We start from the raw sequence: 24,155 nt of genomic DNA, 5'->3' as shown, positions 1-24,155 counted from the left end.
GCAGCTACCTAAGGAGTATAAGATAACAAGACACGAAGAATAACCAGACTTGAGTCAATCATAATAGACAAATTGCCCTACAGGTTGTTTCAAGGACCAACACGCTGTCATCACCATTGTCATCACCATCATGTTTCTATCATAACCTTGTTTTTGTGAATGATTCCATGCTTTAACTCATTCTGTTTAATTAAAATCTATGATAGAATAAAACACATATATTATTATGGATTGAGATGTCGGATACAACAATGTTACTTTTCGCATAGTATTGTTGAATGCTAGGGATTTATGCTGATGTAATCTATCATTTGTTTAATTGTGGACCACCGGAGAGGTCATCAAAAATTGCATCGACCAACGGTATTTCACGTCGTTTCGTGCAGGGTATTGGTAAAAGTTTTCAACTAGCAATAATCGCGCCTCGGTTGGACCTCATGGGCTACGATATCGCCTCTGCGCAGAGATAAATTGACATCGCGCTGACCAGACAATCCAGGTCATATTCCACACACATATATACCCGGTTTGGATTTGGCGCATTACGTATTGGTTACGTAAAGGCAGCGTGGGGATATTGTTATGTAAATAGGTGAAAATATTCACACATAAAAAGGCGGCCATTTAGCACGTTATTGTTTGTTGAATTAAAAAATAATTCATGCTGTTCCAACAGTTTATTCCACAACCATCCTCAACAAAATAAAGATTACATACGGTTTTTGATTAAACCCGTCTTTCCTTATTGTGGACTTTGTGGAATAACCATTCACGAGTCAATCGAAATAGGCAAATTGCACGACAGCTTCATTAGAACCACCACACCGACTAAACTTGATTATCCGACCACTGTCCCGGCGGTGTTGTTTTAGCGAACTTCCTGCAAGACATAGACATATACAAGTTCGCGTATATCAGCTGTTACCATTAATTCAACCCGTGGCCCAATCTGATGGTGTAATTTACGTTTTTATAAGACGTTTTGCTTTCGTCTAGGTGAATATATATTACACTCTCGATGTGCGCCCTCCAAGAACAACGGTTCGAGTGACATGCATACATCGCCAATAGATGGCGTTTTTGAAAGTGTTCCTCTAAACGCAAATAGCATCCAATGTTATCTAATTTGAAATAGTACACTACACGCAGAGCTCTTGTACTCAGGCGCAAAATGGTGCAGCTACCTAAAGAGTATAAGATAACAAGACACGAAGAATAACAAGACTTGAGTCAATCATAATAGACAAATTGCACGACAGTTTGTTTCAAGGACCAACACGCTGTCATCACCAACGTCATCACCATCATGTTTCTTTAATAACCTTGTTTTTGTGAATGATGCCATGCTTTAACTCATTCTGTTTAATTAAAATCTATGATAGAATAAAACACATATATTATTATGGATTGAGATGTCGGATACAACAATGTTACTTTTCGCATAGTATTGTTGAATGCTTGGGATTTATGCTGATGTAATCTATCATTTGTTTAATTATGGACCTCCGGAGAGGTCATCAAAAATTGCATCGACCGACGGTATTTCACGTCGTTTCGTGCAGGGTATTGGTAAAAGTTTTCAACTAGCAATAATCGCGCCTCGGTTGGACCTCATGGGCTACGATATCGCCTCTGCGCAGAGATAAATTGACATCGCGCTGACCAGACAATCCAGGTCATATTCCACACACATATATACTCGGTTTGGATTTGGCGCATTACGTATTGGTTACGTAAAGGCAGCGTGGGGATATTGTTATGCAAATAGGTGAAAATATTCACACATAAAAAGGCGGCCATTTAGCACGTTATTGTTTGTTGAATTAAAAAAATAATTCATGCTGTTCCAACAGTTTATTCCACAACCATCCTCAACAAAATAAAGATTACATACGGTTTTTGATTAAACCCGTCTTTCCTTATTGTGGACTTTGTGGAATAACCATTCACGAGTCAATCGAAATAGGCAAATTGCACGACAGCTTCATTAGAACCACCACACCGACTAAACTTGATTATCCGACCACTGTCCCGGCGGTGTTGTTTTAGCGAACTTCCTGCAAGACATAGACATATACAAGTTCGCGTATATCAGCTGTTACCATTAATTCAACCCGTGGCCCAATCTGATGGTGTAATTTGCGTTTTTATAAGACGTTTTGCTTTCGTCTAGGTGAATATATATTACACTCTCGATGTGCGCCCTCCAAGAACAACGGTTCGAGTGATATGCATACATCGCCAATAGATGGCGTTTTTGAAAGTGTTCCTCTAAACGCAAATAGCATCCAATGTTATCTAATTTGAAATAGTAAACTACACGCAGAGCTCTTGTACTCAGGCGCAAAATGGTGCAGCTACCTAAAGAGTATAAGATAACAAGACACGAAGAATAACAAGACTTGAGTCAATCATAATAGACAAATTGCACGACAGTTTGTTTCAAGGACCAACACGCTGTCATCACCAACGTCATCACCATCATGTTTTTCTTTCATAACCTTGTTTTTGTGAATGATGCCATGCTTTAACTCATTCTGTTTAATTAAAATCTATGATAGAATAAAACACATATATTATTATGGATTGAGATGTCGGATACAACAATGTTACTTTTCGCATAGTATTGTTGAATGCTTGGGATTTATGCTGATGTAATCTATCATTTGTTTAATTATGGACCTCCGGAGAGGTCATCAAAAATTGCATCGACCGACGGTATTTCACGTCGTTTCGTGCAGGGTATTGGTAAAAGTTTTCAACTAGCAATAATCGCGCCTCGGTTGGACCTCATGGGCTACGATATCGGCTCTGCGCAGAGATAAATTGACATCGCGCTGACCAGACAATCCAGGTCATATTCCACACACATATATACTCGGTTTGGATTTGGCGCATTACGTATTGGTTACGTAAAGGCAGCGTGGGGATATTGTTATGTAAATAGGTGAAAATATTCACACACAAAAAGGCGGCCATTTAGCACGTTATTGTTTGTTGAATTAAAAAAATAATTCATGCTGTTCCAACAGTTTATTCCACAACCATCCTCAACAAAATAAAGATTACATACGGTTTTTGATTAAACCCGTCTTTCCTTATTGTGGACTTTGTGGAATAACCATTCACGAGTCAATCGAAATAGGCAAATTGCACGACAGCTTCATTAGAACCACCACGCCGACTAAAGTTGATTATCCTACCACTGTCCCGGCGGTGTTGTTTTAGCGAACATCCTGCATGACATAGACATATACAAGTTCGCGTATATCAGCTGTTACCATTAATTCAACCCGTGGCCCAATCTGATGGTGTAATTTGCGTTTTTATAAGACGTTTTGCTTTCGTCTAGGTGAATATATATTACACTCTCGATGTGCGCCCTCCAATAACAACGGTTCGAGTGACATGCATACATCGCCAATAGATGGCGTTTTTGAAAGTGTTCCTCAAAACGCAAATTGCATCCAATGTTATCTAATTTGAAATAGTACACTACACGCAGAGCTGTTGTACTTAGGCGCAAAATGGTGCAGCTACCTAAGGAGTATAAGATAACAAGACACGACGAATAACCAGACTTGAGTCAATCATAATAGACAAATTGCCCTACAGTTTGTTTCAAGGACCAACACGCTGTCATCACCAACGTCATCACCATCATGTTTCTTTCATAACCTTGTTTTTGTGAATGATGCCATGCTTTAACTCATTCTGTTTAATTAAAATCTATGATAGAATAAAACACATATATTATTATGGATTGAGATGTCGGATACAACAATGTTACTTTTCGCATAGTATTGTTGAATGCTAGGGATTTATGCTGATGTAATCTATCATTTATTTAATTGTGGACCACCGGAGAGGTCATCAAAAATTGCATCGACCAACGGTATTTCACGTCGTTTCGTGCAGGGTATTGGTAAAAGTTTTCAACTAGCAATAATCGCGCCTCTGTTGGACCTCATGGGCTACGATATCGCCTCTGCGCAGAGATAAATTGACATCGCGCTGACCAGACGATCCAGGTCATATTCCACACACATATATACTCGGTTTGGATTTGGCGCATTACGTATTGGTTACGTAAAGGCAGCGTGGGGATATTGTTATGTAAATAGGTGAAAATATTCACACATAAAAAGGCGGCCATGTAGTAGCACGTTACTGTTTGTTGAATTAAAAAATAATTCATGCTGTTCCAACAGTTTATTCCACAACCATCCTCAACAAAATAAAGATTACATACGGTTTTTGATTAAACCCGACTTTCCTTATTGTGGACTTTGTGGAATAAGCATTCACGAGTCAATCGAAATAGGCAAATTGCACGACAGCTTCATTAGAACCACCACGCCGACGAAACTTGATTATCCGACCACTGTCCCGGCGGTGTTGTTTTAGCGAACCTCCTGCAAGACATAGACATATACAAGTTCGCGTATATCAGCTGTTACCATTAATTCAACCCGTGGCCCAATCTGATGGTGTAATTTGCGTTTTTATAAGACGTTTTGCTTTCGTCTAGGTGAATATATATTATACTCTCGATGTGCGCCCTCCAAGAACAACGGTTCGAGTGACATGCATACATCGCCAATAGATGGCGTTTTTGAAAGTGTTCCTCTAAACGCATATAGCATCCAATGTTATCTAATTTGAAATAGTACACTACACGCAGAGCTCTTGTACTCAGGCGCAAAATGGTGCAGCTACCTAAAGAGTATAAGATGACAAGACACGAAGAATAACAAGACTTGAGTCAATCATAATAGACAAATTGCACGACAGTTTGTTTCAAGGACCAACACGCTGTCATCACCAACATGTTTCTTTCATAACCTTGTTTTTGTGAATGATGCCATGCTTTAACTCATTCTGTTTAATTAAAATCTATGATAGAATAAAACACATATATTATTATGGATTGAGATGTCGGATACAACAATGTTACTTTTCGCATAGTATTGTTGAATGCTTGGGATTTATGCTGATGTAATCTATCATTTGTTTAATTATGGACCTCCGGAGAGGTCATCAAAAATTGCATCGACCGACTGTATTTCACGTCGTTTCGTGCAGGGTATTGGTAAAAGTTTTCAACTAGCAATAATCGCGCCTCGGTTGGACCTCATGGGCTACGATATCGCCTCTGCGCAGAGATAAATTGACATCGCGCTGACCAGACAATCCAGGTCATATTCCACACACATATATACTCGGTTTGGATTTGGCGCATTACGTATTGGTTACGTAAAGGCAGCGTGGGGATATTGTTATGTAAATAGGTGAAAATATTCACACATAAAAAGGCGGCCATTTAGCACGTTATTGTTTGTTGAATTAAAAAAATAATTCATGCTGTTCCAACAGTTTATTCCACAACCATCCTCAACAAAATAAAGATTACATACGGTTTTTGATTAAACCCGTCTTTCCTTATTGTGGACTTTGTGGAATAACCATTCACGAGTCAATCGAAATAGGCAAATTGCACGACAGCTTCATTAGAACCACCACACCGACTAAACTTGATTATCCGACCACTGTCCCGGCGGTGTTGTTTTAGCGAACTTCCTGCAAGACATAGACATATACAAGTTTGCGTATATCAGCTGTTACCATTAATTCAACCTGTGGCCCAATCTGATGGTGTAATTTGCGTTTTTATAAGACGTTTTGCTTTCGTCTAGGTGAATATATATTACACTCTCGATGTGCGCCCTCCAAGAACAACGGTTCGAGTGATATGCATACATCGCCAATAGATGGCGTTTTTGAAAGTGTTCCTCAAAACGCAAATTGCATCCAATGTTATCTAATTTGAAATAGTACACTACACGCAGAGCTGTTGTACTTAGGCGCAAAATGGTGCAGCTACCTAAGGAGTATAAGATAACAAGACACGAAGAATAACCAGACTTGAGTCAATCATAATAGACAAATTGCCCTACAGTTTGTTTCAAGGACCAACACGCTGTCATCACCAACGTCATCACCATCATGTTTCTTTCATAACCTTGTTTTTGTGAATGATGCCATGCTTTAACTCATTCTGTTTAATTAAGATCTATGATAGAATAAAACACATATATTATTATGGATTGAGATGTCGGATACAACAATGTTACTTTTCGCATAGTATTGTTGAATGCTAGGGATTTATGCTGATGTAATCTATCATTTGTTTATTTGTGGACCACCGGAGAGGTCATCAAAAATTGCATCGACCAACGGTATTTCACGTCGTTTCGAGCAGGGTATTGGTAAAAGTTTTCAACTAGCAATAATCGCGCCTCGGTTGGACCTCATGGGCTACGATATCGCCTCTACGCAGAGATAAATTGACATCGCGCTGACCAGACAATCCAGGTCATATTCCACACACATATATACCCGGTTTGGATTTGGCGCATTACGTATTGGTTACGTAAAGGCAGCGTGGGGATATTGTTATGTAAATAGGTGAAAATATTCACACATAAAAAGGCGGCCATTTAGCACGTTATTGTTTGTTGAATTAAAAAATAATTCATGCTGTTCCAACAGTTTATTCCACAACCATCCTCAACAAAATAAAGATTACATACGGTTTTTGATTAAACCCGTCTTTCCTTATTGTGGACTTTGTGGAATAACCATTCACGAGTCAATCGCAATAGGCAAATTGCACGACAGCTTCATTAGAACCACCACGCCGACGAAACTTGATTATCCGACCACTGTCCCGGCGGTGTTGTTTTAGCGAACCTCCTGCAAGACATAGACATATACAAGTTCGCGTATATCAGCTGTTACCATTAATTAAACCCGTGGCCCAATCTGATGGTGTAATTTGCGTTTTTATAAGACGTTTTGCTTTCGTCTAGGTGAATATATATTACACTCTCGATGTGCGCCCTCCAAGAACAACGGTTCGAGTGACATGCATACATCGCCAATAGATGGCGTTTTTGAAAGTGTTCCTCTAAACGCAAATAGCATCCAATGTTATCTAATTTGAAATAGTACACTACACGCAGAGCTCTTGTACTCAGGCGCAAAATGGTGCAGCTACCTAAAGAGTATAAGATAACAAGACACGAAGAATAACAAGACTTGAGTCAATCATAATAGACAAATTGCACGACAGTTTGTTTCAAGGACCAACACGCTGTCATCACCAACGTCATCACCAACATGTTTCTTTCATAACCTTGTTTTTGTGAATGATGCCATGCTTTAACTCATTCTGTTTAATTAAAATCTATGATAGAATAAAACACATATATTATTATGGATTGAGATGTCGGATACAACAATGTTACTTTTCGCATAGTATTGTTGAATGCTTGGGATTTATGCTGATGTAATCTATCATTTGTTTAATTATGGACCACCGGAGAGGTCATCAAAAATTGCATCGACCAACGGTATTTCACGTCGTTTCGTGCAGGGTATTGGTAAAAGTTTTCAACTAGCAATAATCGCGCCTCTGTTGGACCTCATGGGCTACGATATCGCCTCTGCGCAGAGATAAATTGACATCGCGCTGACCAGACAATCCAGGTCATATTCCACACACATATATACTCGGTTTGGATTTGGCGCATTACGTATTGGTTACGTAAAGGCAGCGTGGGGATATTGTTATGTAAATAGGTGAAAATATTCACACATAAAAAAGCGGCCATTTAGCACGTTATTGTTTGTTGAATTAAAAAAATAATTCATGCTGTTCCAACAGTTTATTCCACAACCATCCTCAACAAAATAAAGATTACATACGGTTTTTGATTAAACCCGTCTTTCCTTATTGTGGACTTTGTGGAATAAATATTCACGAGTCAATCGAAATAGGCAAATTGCACGACAGCTTCGTTAGAACCACCACGCCGACTAAACTTGATTATCCGACCACTGTCCCGGCGGTGTTGTTTTAGCGAACTTCCTGCAAGACATAGACATATACAAGTTCGCGTATATCAGCTGTTACCATTAATTCAACCCGTGGCCCAATCTGATGGTGTAATTTGCGTTTTTATAAGACGTTTTGCTTTCGTCTAGGTGAATATATATTACACTCTCGATGTGCGCCCTCCAAGAACAACGGTTCGAGTGACATGCATACATCGCCAGTAGATGGCGTTTTTGAATGTGTTCCTCTAAACGCAAATAGCATCCAATGTTATCTAATTTGAAATAGTACACTACACGCAGAGCTCTTGTACTCAGGCGCAAAATGGTGCAGCTACCTAAAGAGTATAAGATAACAAGACACGAAGAATAACAAGACTTGAGTCAATCATAATAGACAAATTGCACGACAGTTTGTTTCAAGGACCAACACGCTGTCATCACCAACGTCATCACCATCATGTTTCTTTCATAACCTTGTTTTTTTGAATGATGCCATGCTTTACCTCATTCTGTTTAATTAAAATCTATGATAGAATAAAACACATATATTATTATGGATTGAGATGTCGGATACAACAATGTTACTTTTCACATAGTATTGTTGAATGCTTGGGATTTATGCTGATGTAATCTATCATTTGTTTAATTATGGACCACCGGAGAGGTCATCAAAAATTGCATCGACCGACGGTATTTCACGTCGTTTCGTGCAGGGTATTGGTAAAAGTTTTCAACTAGCAATAATCGCGCCTCGGTTGGACCTCATGAGCTACGATATCGTCTCTGCGCAGAGATAAATTGACATCGCGCTGACCAGACAATCCAGGTCATATTCCACACACATATATACCCGGTTTGGATTTGGCGCATTACGTATTGGTTACGTAAAGGCAGCGTGGGGATATTGTTATGTAAATAGGTGAAAATATTCACACATAAAAAAGCGGCCATTTAGCACGTTATTGTTTGTTGAATTAAAAAAATAATTCATGCTGTTCCAACAGTTTATTCCACAACCATCCTCAACAAAATAAAGATTACATACGGTTTTTGATTAAACCCGTCTTTCCTTATTGTGGACTTTGTGGAATAAATATTCACGAGTCAATCGAAATAGGCAAATTGCACGACAGCTTCATTAGAACCACCACGCCGACTAAACTTGATTATCCGACCACTGTCCCGGCGGTGTTGTTTTAGCGAACTTCCTGCAAGACATAGACATATACAAGTTCGCGTATATCAGCTGTTACCATTAATTCAACCCGTGGCCCAATCTGATGGTGTAATTTGCGTTTTTATAAGACGTTTTGCTTTCGTCTAGGTGAATATATATTACACTCTCGATGTGCGCCCTCCAAGAACAACGGTTCGAGTGACATGCATACATCGCCAATAGATGGCGTTTTTGAATGTGTTCCTCTAAACGCAAATAGCATCCAATGTTATCTAATTTGAAATAGTACACTACACGCAGAGCTCTTGTACTCAGGCGCAAAATGGTGCAGCTACCTAAAGAGTATAAGATAACAAGACACGAAGAATAACAAGACTTGAGTCAATCATAATAGACAAATTGCACGACAGTTTGTTTCAAGGACCAACACGCTGTCATCACCAACGTCATCACCATCATGTTTCTTTCATAACCTTGTTTTTTTGAATGATGCCATGCTTTACCTCATTCTGTTTAATTAAAATCTATGATAGAATAAAACACATATATTATTATGGATTGAGATGTCGGATACAACAATGTTACTTTTCACATAGTATTGTTGAATGCTTGGGATTTATGCTGATGTAATCTATCATTTGTTTAATTATGGACCACCGGAGAGGTCATCAAAAATTGCATCGACCGACGGTATTTCACGTCGTTTCGTGCAGGGTATTGGTAAAAGTTTTCAACTAGCAATAATCGCGCCTCGGTTGGACCTCATGGGCTACGATATCGTCTCTGCGCAGAGATAAATTGACATCGCGCTGAACAGACAATCCAGGTCATATTCCACACACATATATACTCGGTTTGGATTTGGCGCATTACGTATTGGTTACGTAAAGGCAGCGTGGGGATATTGTTATGTAAATAGGTGAAAATATTCACACATAAAAAGGCGGCCGTTTAGCACGTTATTGTTTGTTGAATTAAAAAAATAATTCATGCTGTTCCAACAGTTTATTCCACAACCATCCTCAACAAAATAAAGATTACATACGGTTTTTGATTAAACCCGTCTTTCCTTATTGTGGACTTTGTGGAATAACCATTCACGAGTCAATCGAAATAGGCAAATTGCACGACAGCTTCATTAGAACCACCACGCCGACTAAAGTAAATTATCCTACCACTGTCCCGGCGGTGTTGTTTTAGCGAACATCCTGCATGACATAGACATATACAAGTTCGCGTATATCAGCTGTTACCATTAATTCAACCCGTGGCCCAATCTGATGGTGTAATTTGCGTTTTTATAAGACGTTTTGCTTTCATCTCGGTGAATATATATTACACTCTCGATGTGCGCCCTCCAAGAACAACGGTTCGAGTGACATGCATACATCGCCAATAGATGGCGTTTTTGAAAGTGTTCCTCAAAACGCAAATTGCATCCAATGTTATCTAATTTGAAATAGTACACTACACGCAGAGCTGTTGTACTTAGGCGCAAAATGGTGCAGCTACCTAAGGAGTATAAGATAACAAGACACGAAGAATAACCAGACTTGAGTCAATCATAATAGACAAATTGCCCTACAGTTTGTTTCAAGGACCAACACGCTGTCATCACCAACGTCATCACCATCATGTTTCTTTCATAACCTTGTTTTTGTGAATGATGCCATGCTTTAACTCATTCTGTTTAATTAAAATCTATGATAGAATAAAACACATATATTATTATGGATTGAGATGTCGGATACAACAATGTTACTTTTCGCATAGTATTGTTGAATGCTAGGGATTTATGCTGATGTAATCTATCATTTGTTTAATTATGGACCTCCGGAGAGGTCATCAAAAATTGCATCGACCGACGGTATTTCACGTCGTTTCGTGCAGGGTATTGGTAAAAGTTTTCAACTAGCAATAATCGCGCCTCTGTTGGACCTCATTGGCTACGATATCGCCTCTGCGCAGAGATAAATTGACATCGCGCTGACCAGACAATCCAGGTCATATTCCACACACATATATACTCGGTTTGGATTTGGCGCATTACGTATTGGTTACGTAAAGGCAGCGTGGGGATATTGTTATGTAAATAGGTGAAAATATTCACACATAAAAAGGCGGCCATTTAGTAGCACGTTACTGTTTGTTGAATTAAAAAATAATTCATGCTGTTCCAACAGTTTATTCCACAACCATCCTCAACAAAATAAAGATTACATACGGTTTTTGATTAAACCCGACTTTCCTTCTTGTGGACTTTGTGGAATAACCATTCACGAGTCAATCGAAATAGGCAAATTGCACGACAGCTTCATTAGAACCACCACGCCGACTAAACTTGTTTATCCGACCACTGTCCCGGCGGTGTTGTTTTAGCGAACTTCCTGCAAGACATAGACATATACAAGTTCGCGTATATCAGCTGTTACCATTAATTCAACCCGTGGCCCAATCTGATGGTGTAATTTGCGTTTTTATAAGACGTTTTGCTTTCGTCTAGGTGAATATATATTACACTCTCGATGTGCGCCCTCCAAGAACAACGGTTCGAGTGACATGCATACATCGCCAGTAGATGGCGTTTTTGAATGTGTTCCTCTAAACGCAAATAGCATCCAATGTTATCTAATTTGAAATAGTACACTACACGCAGAGCTCTTGTACTCAGGCGCAAAATGGTGCAGCTACCTAAAGAGTATAAGATAACAAGACACGAAGAATAACAAGACTTGAGTCAATCATAATAGACAAATTGCACGACAGTTTGTTTCAAGGACCAACACGCTGTCATCACCAACGTCATCACCATCATGTTTCTTTCATAACCTTGTTTTTTTGAATGATGCCATGCTTTACCTCATTCTGTTTAATTAAAATCTATGATAGAATAAAACACATATATTATTATGGATTGAGATGTCGGATACAACAATGTTACTTTTCACATAGTATTGTTGAATGCTTGGGATTTATGCTGATGTAATCTATCATTTGTTTAATTATGGACCACCGGAGAGGTCATCAAAAATTGCATCGACCGACGGTATTTCACGTCGTTTCGTGCAGGGTATTGGTAAAAGTTTTCAACTAGCAATAATCGCGCCTCGGTTGGACCTCATGGGCTACGATATCGTCTCTGCGCAGAGATAAATTGACATCGCGCTGAACAGACAATCCAGGTCATATTCCACACACATATATACTCGGTTTGGATTTGGCGCATTACGTATTGGTTACGTAAAGGCAGCGTGGGGATATTGTTATGTAAATAGGTGAAAATATTCACACATAAAAAGGCGGCCGTTTAGCACGTTATTGTTTGTTGAATTAAAAAAATAATTCATGCTGTTCCAACAGTTTATTCCACAACCATCCTCAACAAAATAAAGATTACATACGGTTTTTGATTAAACCCGTCTTTCCTTATTGTGGACTTTGTGGAATAACCATTCACGAGTCAATCGAAATAGGCAAATTGCACGACAGCTTCATTAGAACCACCACGCCGACTAAAGTAAATTATCCTACCACTGTCCCGGCGGTGTTGTTTTAGCGAACATCCTGCATGACATAGACATATACAAGTTCGCGTATATCAGCTGTTACCATTAATTCAACCCGTGGCCCAATCTGATGGTGTAATTTGCGTTTTTATAAGACGTTTTGCTTTCATCTCGGTGAATATATATTACACTCTCGATGTGCGCCCTCCAAGAACAACGGTTCGAGTGACATGCATACATCGCCAATAGATGGCGTTTTTGAAAGTGTTCCTCAAAACGCAAATTGCATCCAATGTTATCTAATTTGAAATAGTACACTACACGCAGAGCTGTTGTACTTAGGCGCAAAATGGTGCAGCTACCTAAGGAGTATAAGATAACAAGACACGAAGAATAACCAGACTTGAGTCAATCATAATAGACAAATTGCCCTACAGTTTGTTTCAAGGACCAACACGCTGTCATCACCAACGTCATCACCATCATGTTTCTTTCATAACCTTGTTTTTGTGAATGATGCCATGCTTTAACTCATTCTGTTTAATTAAAATCTATGATAGAATAAAACACATATATTATTATGGATTGAGATGTCGGATACAACAATGTTACTTTTCGCATAGTATTGTTGAATGCTAGGGATTTATGCTGATGTAATCTATCATTTGTTTAATTATGGACCTCCGGAGAGGTCATCAAAAATTGCATCGACCGACGGTATTTCACGTCGTTTCGTGCAGGGTATTGGTAAAAGTTTTCAACTAGCAATAATCGCGCCTCTGTTGGACCTCATTGGCTACGATATCGCCTCTGCGCAGAGATAAATTGACATCGCGCTGACCAGACAATCCAGGTCATATTCCACACACATATATACTCGGTTTGGATTTGGCGCATTACGTATTGGTTACGTAAAGGCAGCGTGGGGATATTGTTATGTAAATAGGTGAAAATATTCACACATAAAAAGGCGGCCATTTAGCACGTTATTGTTTGTTGAATTAAAAAAAATTCATGCTGTTCCAACAGTTTATTCCACAACCATCCTCAACAAAATAAAGATTACATACGGTTTTTGATTAAACCCGTCTTTCCTTATTGTGGACTTTGTGGAATAACCATTCACGAGTCAATCGAAATAGGCAAATTGCACGACAGCTTCATTAGAACCACCACGCCGACTAAACTTGATTATCCGACCACTGTCCCGGCGGTGTTGTTTTAGCGAACTTCCTGCAAGACATAGACATATACAAGTTCGCGTATATCAGCTGTTACCATTAATTCAACCCGTGGCCCAATCTGATGGTGTAATTTGCGTTTTTATAAGACGTTTTGCTTTCGTCTAGGTGAATATATATTACACTCTCGATGTGCGCCCTCCAAGAACAACGTTTCGAGTGACATGCATACATCGCCAATAGATGGCGTTTTTGAAAGTGTTCCTCTAAACGCAAATAGCATCCAATGTTATCGAATTTGAAATAGTACACTACACGCAGAGCTCTTATACTCAGGCGCAAAATGGTGCAGCTATCTAAAGAGTATAAGATAACAAGACACGAAGAATAACAAGACTTGAGTCAATCATAATAGACAAATTGCACGACAGTTTGTTTCAAGGACCAACATGCTGTCATCACCAACGTCATCACCAACATGTTTCTTTCATAACCTTGTTTTTGTGAATGATGCCATGCTTTAACTCATTCTGTTTAATTAAAATCTATGATAGAATAAAACACATATATTATTATGGATTGAGATGTCAGATACAACAATGTTACTTTTCGCATAGTATTGTTGAATGCTTGGGATTTATGCTGATGTAATCTATCATTTGTTTAATTATGGACCACCGGAGAGGTCATCAAAAATTGCATCGACCGACGGCATTTCACGTCGTTTCGTGCAGGGTATTGGTAAAAGTTTTCAACTAGCAATAATCGCGCCTCGGTTGGACCTCATGGGCTACGATATCGCCTCTGCGCAGTGATAAATTGACATCGCGCTGACCAGACAATCCAGGTCATATTCCACACACATATATACTCGGTTTGGATTTGGCGCATTACGTATTGGTTACGTAAAGGCAGCGTGGGGATATTGTTATGTAAATAGGTGAAAATATTCACACATAAAAAGGCGGCCATTTAGCACGTTATTGTTTGTTGAATTAAAAAATAATTCATGCTGTTCCAACAGTTTATTCCACAACCATCCTCAACAAAATAAAGATTACATACGGTTTTTGATTAAACCCGTCTTTCCTTATTGTGGACTTTGTGGAATAACCATTCACGAGTCAATCGAAATAGGCAAATTGCACGACAGCTTCATTAGAACCACCACGCCGACTAAACTTGATTATCCGACCACTGTCCCGGCGGTGTTGTTTTAGCGAACCTCCTGCAAGACATAGACATATACAAGTTCGCGTATATCAGCTGTTACCATTAATTCAACCCGTGGCCCAATCTGATGGTGTAATTTGCGTTTTTATAAGACGTTTTGCTTTCGTCTAGGTGAATATATATTACACTCTCGATGTGCGCCCTCCAAGAACAACGTTTCGAGTGACATGCATACATCGCCAATAGATGGCGTTTTTGAAAGTGTTCCTCTAAACGCAAATAGCATCCAATGTTATCTAATTTGAAATAGTACACTACAAGCAGAGCTCTTGTACTCAGGCGCAAAATGGTGCAGCTACCTAAAGAGTATAAGATAACAAGACACGAAGAATAACAAGACTTGAGTCAATCATAATAGACAAATTGCACGACAGTTTGTTTCAAGGACCAACATGCTGTCATCACCAACGTCATCACCAACATGTTTCTTTCATAACCTTGTTTTTGTGAATGATGCCATGCTTTAACTCATTCTGTTTAATTAAAATCTATGATAGAATAAAACACATATATTATTATGGATTGAGATGTCGGATACAACAATGTTACTTTTCGCATAGTATTGTTGAATGCTTGGGATTTATGCTGATTTAATCTATCATTTGTTTAATTATGGACCACCGGAGAGGTCATCAAAAATTGCATCGACCGACGGTATTTCACGTCGTTTCGTGCAATGTATTGGTAAAAGTTTTCAACTAGCAATAATCGCGCTTCGGTTGGACCTCATGGGCTACGATATCGCCTCTGCGCAGAGATAAATTGACATCGCGCTGACCAGACAATCCAGGTCATATTCCACACACATATATACTCGGTTTGGATTTGGCGCATTACGTATTGGTTACGTAAAGGCAGCGTGGGGATATTGTTATGTAAATAGGTGAAAATATTCACACATAAAAAGGCGGCCATTTAGCACGTTATTGTTTGTTGAATTAAAAAAAAATTCATGCTGTTCCAACAGTTTATTCCACAACCATCCTCAACAAAATAAAGATTACATACGGTTTTTGATTAAACCCGTCTTTCCTTATTGTGGACTTTGTTCGAATAACCATTCACGAGTCAATCTAAATAGGCAAATTACACGACAGCTTCATTAGAACCACCACGCCGACTAAACTTGATTATCCGACCACTGTCCCGGCGGTGTTGTTTTAGCGAACCTCCTGCAAGACAGAGACATATACAAGTTCGCGTATATCAGCTGTTACCATTAATTCAACCCGTGGCCCAATCTGATGGTGTAATTTGCGTTTTTATAAGACGTTTTGCTTTCGTCTAGGTGAATATATATTACACTCTCGATGTGCGCCCTCCAAGAACAACGGTTCGAGTGACATGCATACATCGCCAATAGATGGCGTTTTTGAAAGTGTTCCTCTAAACGCAAATAGCATCCAATGTTATCTAATTTGAAATAGTACACTACACGCAGAGCTCTTGTACTCAGGCGCAAAATGGTGCAGCTACCTAAAGAGTATAAGATAACAAGACACGAAGAATAACAAGACTTGAGTCAATCATAATAGACAAATTGCACGACAGTTTGTTTCAAGGACCAACACGCTGTCATCACCATCATGTTTCTTTCATAACCTTGTTTTTGTGAATGATGCCATGCTTTAACTCATTCTGTTTAATTAAAATCTATGATAGAATAAAACATATATATTATTATGGATTGAGATGTCGGATACAACAATGTTACTTTTCGCATAGTATTGTTGAATGCTTGGGATTTATGCTGATGTAATCTATCATTTGTTTAATTACGGACCTTCGGAGAGGTCATCAAAAATTGCATCGACCGACGGTATTTCACGTCGTTTCGTGCAGGGTATTGGTAAAAGTTTTCAACTAGCAATAATCGCGTCTCGGTTGAACCTTATGGGCTACGATATCGCCTCTGCGCAGAGATAAATTGACATCGCGCTGACCAGACAATCCAGGTCATATTCCACACACATATATACTCGGTTTGGATTTGGCGCATTACGTATTGGTTACGTAAAGGCAGCGTGGTGATATTGTTATGTAAATAGGTGAAAATATTCACACATAAAAAGGCGGCCATTTAGCACGTTATTGTTTGTTGAATTAAAAAATAATTCATGCTGTTCCAACAGTTTATTCCACAACCATCCTCAACAAAATAAAGATTACATACGGTTTTTGATTAAACCCGTCTTTCCTTATTGTGGACTTTGTGGAATAACCATTCACGAGTCAATCTAAATAGGCAAATTACACGACAGCTTCATTAGAACCACCACGCCGACTAAACTTGATTATCCGACCACTGTCCCGGCGGTGTTGTTTTAGCGAACCTCCTGCAAGACATAGACATATACAAGTTCGCGTATATCAGCTGTTACCATTAATTCAACCCGTGGCCCAATCTGATGGTGTAATTTGCGTTTTTATAAGACGTTTTGCTTTCGTCTAGGTGAATATATATTACACTCTCGATGTGCGCCCTCCAAGAACAACGGTTCGAGTGACATGCATACATCGCCAATAGATGGCGTTTTTGAAAGTGTTCCTCTAAACGCAAATAGCATCCAATGTTATCTAATTTGAAATAGTACACTACACGCAGAGCTCTTGTACTCAGGCGCAAAATGGTGCAGCTACCTAAAGAGTATAAGATAACAAGACACGAAGAATAACAAGACTTGAGTCAATCATAATAGACAAATTGCACGACAGTTTGTTTCAAGGACCAACAAGCTGTCATCACCAACGTCATCACCAACATGTTTCTTTCATAACCTTGTTTTTGTGAATGATGCCATGCTTTAACTCATTCTGTTTAATTAAAATCTATGATAGAATAAAACACATATATTATTATGGATTGAGCTGTCGGATACAACAATGTTACTTTTCGCATAGTATTGTTGAATGCTTGGGATTTATGCTGATGTAAACTATCATTTGTTTAATTATGGACCACCAGAGAGGTCATCAAAAAATGCATCGACCGACGGTATTTCACGTCGTTTCGTGCAGGGTATTGGTAAAAGTTTTCAACTAGCAATAATCGCGTCTCGGTTGAACCTTATGGGCTACGATATCGCCTCTGCGCAGAGATAAATTGACATCGCGCTGACCAGACAATCCAGGTCATATTCCACACACATATATACTCGGTTTGGATTTGGCGCATTACGTATTGGTTACGTAAAGGCAGCGTGGGGATATTGTTATGTAAATAGGTGAAAATATTCACACATAAAAAGGCGGCCATTTAGCACGTTATTGTTTGTTGAATTAAAAAATAATTCATGCTGTTCCAACAGTTTATTCCACAACCATCCTCAACAAAATAAAGATTACATACGGTTTTTGATTAAACCCGTCTTTCCTTATTGTGGACTTTGTGGAATAACCATTCACGAGTCAATCTAAATAGGCAAATTACACGACAGCTTCATTAGAACCACCACGCCGACTAAACTTGATTATCCGACCACTGTCCCGGCGGTGTTGTTTTAGCGAACCTCCTGCAAGACATAGACATATACAAGTTCGCGTATATCAGCTGTTACCATTAATTCAACCCGTGGCCCAATCTGATGGTGTAATTTGCGTTTTTATAAGACGTTTTGCTTTCGTCGAGGTGAATATATATTACACTCTCGATGTGCGCCCTCCAAGAACAACGGTTCGAGTGACATGCATACATCGCCAATAGATGGCGTTTTTGAAAGTGTTCCTCTAAACGCAAATAGCATCCAATGTTATCTAATTTGAAATAGTACACTACACGCAGAGCTCTTGTACTCAGGCGCAAAATGGTGCAGCTACCTAAAGAGTATAAGATAACAAGACACGAAGAATAACAAGACTTGAGTCAATCATAATAGACAAATTGCACGACAGTTTGTTTCAAGGACCAACAAGCTGTCATCACCAACGTCATCACCAACATGTTTCTTTCATAACCTTGTTTTTGTGAATGATGCCATGCTTTAACTCATTCTGTTTAATTAAAATCTATGATAGAATAAAACACATATATTATTATGGATTGAGATGTCGGATACAACAATGTTACTTTTCGCATAGTATTGTTGAATGCTTGGGATTTATGCTGATGTAATCTATCATTTGTTTAATTATGGACCACCGGAGAGGTCATCAAAAATTGCATCGACCGACGTTATTTCACGTCGTTTCGTGCAGTGTATTGGTAAAAGTTTTCAACTAGCAATAATCGCGCTTCGGTTGGACCTCATGGGCTACGATATCGCCTCTGCGCAGAGATAAATTGACATCGCGCTGACCAGACAATCCAGGTCATATTCCACACACATATATACTCGGTTTGGATTTGGCGCATTACGTATTGGTTACGTAAAGGCAGCGTGGGGATATTGTTATGTAAATAGGTGAAAATATTCACACATAAAAAGGCGGCCATTTAGCACGTTATTGTTTGTTGAATTAAAAAATAATTCATGCTGTTCCAACAGTTTATTCCACAACCATCCTCAACAAAATAAAGATTACATACGGTTTTTGATTAAACCCGTCTTTCCTTATTGTGGACTTTGTTCGAATAACCATTCACGAGTCAATCTAAATAGGCAAATTACACGACAGCTTCATTAGAACCACCACGCCGACTAAACTTGATTATCCGACCACTGTCCCGGCGGTGTTGTTTTAGCGAACTTCCTGCAAGACATAGACATATACAAGTTCACGTATATCAGCTGTTACCATTAATTCAACCCGTGGCCCAATCTGATGGTGTAATTTGCGTTTTTATAAGACGTTTTGCTTTCGTCTAGGTGAATATATATTACACTCTCGATGTGCGCCCTCCAAGAACAACGGTTCGAGTGACATGCATACATCGCCAATAGATGGCGTTTTTGAAAGTGTTCCTCTAAACGCAAATAGCATCCAATGTTATCTAATTTGAAATAGTACACTACACGCAGAGCTCTTGTACTCAGGCGCAAAATGGTGCAGCTACCTAAAGAGTATAAGATAACAAGACACGAAGAATAACAAGACTTGAGTCAATCATAATAGACAAATTGCACGACAGTTTGTTTCAAGGACCAACATGCTGTCATCACCAACGTCATCACCAACATGTTTCTTTCATAACCTTGTTTTTGTGAATGATGCCATGCTTTAACTCATTCTGTTTAATTAAAATCTATGATAGAATAAAACACATATATTATTATGGATTGAGATGTCGGATACAACAATGTTACTTTTCGCATAGTATTGTTGAATGCTTGGGATTTATGCTGATTTAATCTATCATTTGTTTAATTATGGACCACCGGAGAGGTCATCAAAAATTGCATCGACCGACGGTATTTCACGTCGTTTCGTGCAATGTATTGGTAAAAGTTTTCAACTAGCAATAATCGCGCTTCGGTTGGACCTCATGGGCTACGATATCGCCTCTGCGCAGAGATAAATTGACATCGCGCTGACCAGACAATCCAGGTCATATTCCACACACATATATACTCGGTTTGGATTTGGCGCATTACGTATTGGTTACGTAAAGGCAGCGTGGGGATATTGTTATGTAAATAGGTGAAAATATTCACACATAAAAAGGCGGCCATTTAGCACGTTATTGTTTGTTGAATTAAAAAATAATTCATGCTGTTCCAACAGTTTATTCCACAACCATCCTCAACAAAATAAAGATTACATACGGTTTTTGATTAAACCCGTCTTTCCTTATTGTGGACTTTGTTCGAATAACCATTCACGAGTCAATCTAAATAGGCAAATTACACGACAGCTTCATTAGAACCACCACGCCGACTAAACTTGATTATCCGACCACTGTCCCGGCGGTGTTGTTTTAGCGAACTTCCTGCAAGACATAGACATATACAAGTTCGCGTATATCAGCTGTTACCATTAATTCAACCCGTGGCCCATTCTGATGGTGTAATTTGCGTTTTTATAAGACGTTTTGCTTTCGTCTAGGTGAATATATATTACACTCTCGATGTGCGCCCTCCAAGAACAACGGTTCGAGTGATATGCATACATCGCCAATAGATGGCGTTTTTGAAAGTGTTCCTCTAAACGCAAATAGCATCCAATGTTATCTAATTTGAAATAGTATACGACACGCAGAGTTCTTGTACTCAGGCGCAAAATGGTGCAGCTACCTAAAGAGTATAAGATAACAAGACACGAAGAATAACAAGACTTGAGTCAATCATAATAGACAAATTGCACGACAGTTTGTTTCAAGGACCAACAAGCTGTCATCACCAACGTCATCACCAACATGTTTCTTTCATAACCTTGTTTTTGTGAATGATGCCATGCTTTAACTCATTCTGTTTAATTAAAGTCTATGATAGAATAAAACACATATATTATTATGGATTGAGATGTCGGATACAACAATGTTACTTTTCGCATAGTATTGTTGAATGCTTGGGATTTATGCTGATGTAAACTATCATTTGTTTAATTATGGACCACCGGAGAGGTCATCAAAAATTGCATCGACCGACGGTATTTCACGTCGTTTCATGCAGGGTATTGGTAAAAGTTTTCAACTAGCAATAATCGCGCCTCGGTTGGACCTCGTGGGCTACGATATCGCCTCTGCGCAGAGATAAATTGACATCGCGCTGACCAGACAATCCAGGTCATATTCCACACACATATATACTCGGTTTGGATTTGGCGCATTACATATTGGTTACGTAAAGGCAGCGTGGGGATATTGTTATGTAAATAAGTGAAAATATTCACACATAAAAGGGCGGCCATTTAGCACGTTATTGTTTGATGAATTAAAAAATAATTCATGCTGTTCCAACAGTTTATTCCACAACCATCCTCAACAAAATAAAGATTACATACGGTTTTTGATTAAACCCGTCTTTCCTTATTGTGGACTTTGTAGAATAACCATTCACGAGTCAATCGAAATACGCAAATTGCACGACAGCTTCATTGGAACCACCACGCCGACTAAACTTGATTATCCGACCACTGTCCCGGCGGTGTTGTTTTAGCGAACCTCCTGCAAGACAGAGACATATACAAGTTCGCGTATATCAGCTGTTACCATTAATTCAACCCGTGGCCCAATCTGATGGTGTAATTTGCGTTTTTATAAGACGTTTTGCTTTCGTCGAGGTGAATATATATTACACTCTCGATGTGCGCCCTCCAAGAACAACGGTTCGAGTGACATGCATACATCGCCAATAGATGGCGTTTTTGAAAGTGTTCCTCTAAACGCAAATAGCATCCAATGTTATCTAATTTGAAATAGTACACTACACGCAGAGCTCTTGTACTCAGGCGCAAAATGGTGCAGCTACCTAAAGAGTATAAGATAACAAGACACGAAGAATAACAAGACTTGAGTCAATCATAATAGACAAATTGCACGACAGTTTGTTTCAAGGACCAACAAGCTGTCATCACCAACGTCATCACCAACATGTTTCTTTCATAACCTTGTTTTTGTGAATGATGCCATGCTTTAACTCATTCTGTTTAATTAAAATCTATGATAGAATAAAACACATATATTATTATGGATTGAGATGTCGGATACAACAATGTTACTTTTCGCATAGTATTGTTGAATGCTTGGGATTTATGCTGATGTAAACTATCATTTGTTTAATTATGGACCACCGGAGAGGTCATCAAAAATTGCATCGACCGACGGTATTTCACGTCGTTTCATGCAGGGTATTGGTAAAAGTTTTCAACTAGCAATAATCGCGCCTCGGTTGGACCTCGTGGGCTACGATATCGCCTCTGCGCAGAGATAAATTGACATCGCGCTGACCAGACAATCCAGGTCATATTCCACACACATATATACTCGGTTTGGATTTGGCGCATTACATATTGGTTACGTAAAGGCAGCGTGGGGATATTGTTATGTAAATAAGTGAAAATATTCACACATAAAAGGGCGGCCATTTAGCACGTTATTGTTTGATGAATTAAAAAATAATTCATGCTGTTCCAACAGTTTATTCCACAACCATCCTCAACAAAATAAAGATTACATACGGTTTTTGATTAAACCCGTCTTTCCTTATTGTGGACTTTGTAGAATAACCATTCACGAGTCAATCGAAATACGCAAATTGCACGACAGCTTCATTGGAACCACCACGCCGACTAAACTTGATTATCCGACCACTGTCCCGGCGGTGTTGTTTTAGCGAACCTCCTGCAAGACAGAGACATATACAAGTTCGCGTATATCAGCTGTTACCATTAATTCAACCCGTGGCCCAATCTGATGGTGTAATTTGCGTTTTTATAAGACGTTTTGCTTTCGTCGAGGTGAATATATATTACACTCTCGATGTGCGCCCTCCAAGAACAACGGTTCGAGTGACATGCATACATCGCCAATAGATGGCGTTTTTGAAAGTGTTCCTCTAAACGCAAATAGCATCCAATGTTATCTAATTTGAAATAGTACACTACACGCAGAGCTCTTGTACTCAGGCGCAAAATGGTGCAGCTACCTAAAGAGTATAAGATAACAAGACACGAAGAATAACAAGACTTGAGTCAATCATAATAGACAAATTGCACGACAGTTTGTTTCAAGGACCAACATGCTGTCATCACCAACGCCATCACCAACATGTTTCTTTCATAACCTTGTTTTTGTGAATGATGCCATGCTTTAACTCATTCTGTTTAATTAAAATCTATGATAGAATAAAACACATATATTATTATGGATTGAGATGTCGGATACAACAATGTTACTTTTCGCATAGTATTGTTGAATGCTTGGGATTTATGCTGATGTAATCTATCATTTGTTTAATTATGGACCACCGGAGAGGTCATCAAAAATTGCATCGACCGACGTTATTTCACGTCGTTTCGTGCAGTGTATTGGTAAAAGTTTTCAACTAGCAATAATCGCGCTTCGGTTGGACCTCATGGGCTACGATATCGCCTCTGCGCAGAGATAAATTGACATCGCGCTGACCAGACAATCCAGGTCATATTCCACACACATATATACTCGGTTTGGATTTGGCACATTACGTATTGGTTACGTAAAGGCAGCGTGGGGATATTGTTATGTAAATAGGTGAAAATATTCACACATAAAAAGGCGGCCATTTAGCACGTTATTGTTTG

General features: G+C 39.0%; 21 non-coding genes across 21 annotated transcripts; all 21 read right to left on the bottom strand.

Annotated features, from left to right (window-relative positions):
- Nucleotides 1–326: 326 nt before the first annotated feature.
- Nucleotides 327–468, bottom strand: LOC146729565 (U4 spliceosomal RNA). Its single transcript, XR_014928169.1, has one exon. It is a non-coding gene; the product is annotated as a U4 spliceosomal RNA (small nuclear RNA).
- A 1,034-nt stretch (nucleotides 469–1,502) lies between these two features.
- On the bottom strand, nucleotides 1,503–1,644 carry LOC146729564 (U4 spliceosomal RNA). The gene has a single exon (XR_014928158.1). It is a non-coding gene; the product is annotated as a U4 spliceosomal RNA (small nuclear RNA).
- A 1,037-nt stretch (nucleotides 1,645–2,681) lies between these two features.
- LOC146729563 (U4 spliceosomal RNA) lies at nucleotides 2,682–2,823 on the bottom strand. The gene has a single exon (XR_014928166.1). It is a non-coding gene; the product is annotated as a U4 spliceosomal RNA (small nuclear RNA).
- A 1,035-nt stretch (nucleotides 2,824–3,858) lies between these two features.
- On the bottom strand, nucleotides 3,859–4,000 carry LOC146729562 (U4 spliceosomal RNA). The gene has a single exon (XR_014928131.1). It is a non-coding gene; the product is annotated as a U4 spliceosomal RNA (small nuclear RNA).
- Nucleotides 4,001–5,025: 1,025 nt separating this feature from the next.
- LOC146729561 (U4 spliceosomal RNA) lies at nucleotides 5,026–5,167 on the bottom strand. The gene has a single exon (XR_014928161.1). It is a non-coding gene; the product is annotated as a U4 spliceosomal RNA (small nuclear RNA).
- A 1,035-nt stretch (nucleotides 5,168–6,202) lies between these two features.
- Nucleotides 6,203–6,344, bottom strand: LOC146729560 (U4 spliceosomal RNA). The gene has a single exon (XR_014928127.1). It is a non-coding gene; the product is annotated as a U4 spliceosomal RNA (small nuclear RNA).
- Nucleotides 6,345–7,378: 1,034 nt separating this feature from the next.
- On the bottom strand, nucleotides 7,379–7,520 carry LOC146729559 (U4 spliceosomal RNA). The gene has a single exon (XR_014928130.1). It is a non-coding gene; the product is annotated as a U4 spliceosomal RNA (small nuclear RNA).
- Nucleotides 7,521–8,555: 1,035 nt separating this feature from the next.
- LOC146729558 (U4 spliceosomal RNA) lies at nucleotides 8,556–8,697 on the bottom strand. Its single transcript, XR_014928128.1, has one exon. It is a non-coding gene; the product is annotated as a U4 spliceosomal RNA (small nuclear RNA).
- A 1,035-nt stretch (nucleotides 8,698–9,732) lies between these two features.
- Nucleotides 9,733–9,874, bottom strand: LOC146729557 (U4 spliceosomal RNA). Its single transcript, XR_014928116.1, has one exon. It is a non-coding gene; the product is annotated as a U4 spliceosomal RNA (small nuclear RNA).
- A 1,035-nt stretch (nucleotides 9,875–10,909) lies between these two features.
- Nucleotides 10,910–11,051, bottom strand: LOC146729556 (U4 spliceosomal RNA). Its single transcript, XR_014928165.1, has one exon. It is a non-coding gene; the product is annotated as a U4 spliceosomal RNA (small nuclear RNA).
- Nucleotides 11,052–12,088: 1,037 nt separating this feature from the next.
- On the bottom strand, nucleotides 12,089–12,230 carry LOC146729555 (U4 spliceosomal RNA). The gene has a single exon (XR_014928115.1). It is a non-coding gene; the product is annotated as a U4 spliceosomal RNA (small nuclear RNA).
- A 1,035-nt stretch (nucleotides 12,231–13,265) lies between these two features.
- LOC146729554 (U4 spliceosomal RNA) lies at nucleotides 13,266–13,407 on the bottom strand. Its single transcript, XR_014928164.1, has one exon. It is a non-coding gene; the product is annotated as a U4 spliceosomal RNA (small nuclear RNA).
- Nucleotides 13,408–14,440: 1,033 nt separating this feature from the next.
- Nucleotides 14,441–14,582, bottom strand: LOC146729553 (U4 spliceosomal RNA). Its single transcript, XR_014928114.1, has one exon. It is a non-coding gene; the product is annotated as a U4 spliceosomal RNA (small nuclear RNA).
- A 1,034-nt stretch (nucleotides 14,583–15,616) lies between these two features.
- On the bottom strand, nucleotides 15,617–15,758 carry LOC146729552 (U4 spliceosomal RNA). Its single transcript, XR_014928143.1, has one exon. It is a non-coding gene; the product is annotated as a U4 spliceosomal RNA (small nuclear RNA).
- A 1,023-nt stretch (nucleotides 15,759–16,781) lies between these two features.
- LOC146729551 (U4 spliceosomal RNA) lies at nucleotides 16,782–16,923 on the bottom strand. Its single transcript, XR_014928145.1, has one exon. It is a non-coding gene; the product is annotated as a U4 spliceosomal RNA (small nuclear RNA).
- A 1,034-nt stretch (nucleotides 16,924–17,957) lies between these two features.
- Nucleotides 17,958–18,099, bottom strand: LOC146729550 (U4 spliceosomal RNA). The gene has a single exon (XR_014928149.1). It is a non-coding gene; the product is annotated as a U4 spliceosomal RNA (small nuclear RNA).
- Nucleotides 18,100–19,133: 1,034 nt separating this feature from the next.
- On the bottom strand, nucleotides 19,134–19,275 carry LOC146729549 (U4 spliceosomal RNA). Its single transcript, XR_014928120.1, has one exon. It is a non-coding gene; the product is annotated as a U4 spliceosomal RNA (small nuclear RNA).
- Nucleotides 19,276–20,310: 1,035 nt separating this feature from the next.
- On the bottom strand, nucleotides 20,311–20,452 carry LOC146729548 (U4 spliceosomal RNA). The gene has a single exon (XR_014928142.1). It is a non-coding gene; the product is annotated as a U4 spliceosomal RNA (small nuclear RNA).
- A 1,035-nt stretch (nucleotides 20,453–21,487) lies between these two features.
- LOC146729547 (U4 spliceosomal RNA) lies at nucleotides 21,488–21,629 on the bottom strand. The gene has a single exon (XR_014928126.1). It is a non-coding gene; the product is annotated as a U4 spliceosomal RNA (small nuclear RNA).
- A 1,034-nt stretch (nucleotides 21,630–22,663) lies between these two features.
- LOC146729546 (U4 spliceosomal RNA) lies at nucleotides 22,664–22,805 on the bottom strand. Its single transcript, XR_014928125.1, has one exon. It is a non-coding gene; the product is annotated as a U4 spliceosomal RNA (small nuclear RNA).
- Nucleotides 22,806–23,839: 1,034 nt separating this feature from the next.
- Nucleotides 23,840–23,981, bottom strand: LOC146729545 (U4 spliceosomal RNA). Its single transcript, XR_014928119.1, has one exon. It is a non-coding gene; the product is annotated as a U4 spliceosomal RNA (small nuclear RNA).
- Nucleotides 23,982–24,155: the final 174 nt, after the last annotated feature.

This window comes from Saccoglossus kowalevskii, chromosome 21 (genome assembly GCF_978046115.1).
Source record: "Saccoglossus kowalevskii chromosome 21, keSacKowa6.1, whole genome shotgun sequence".
NCBI classification, from domain to species: domain Eukaryota; kingdom Metazoa; phylum Hemichordata; class Enteropneusta; family Harrimaniidae; genus Saccoglossus; species Saccoglossus kowalevskii.
This window is presented reverse-complemented; position numbering and strand designations above follow the sequence as displayed.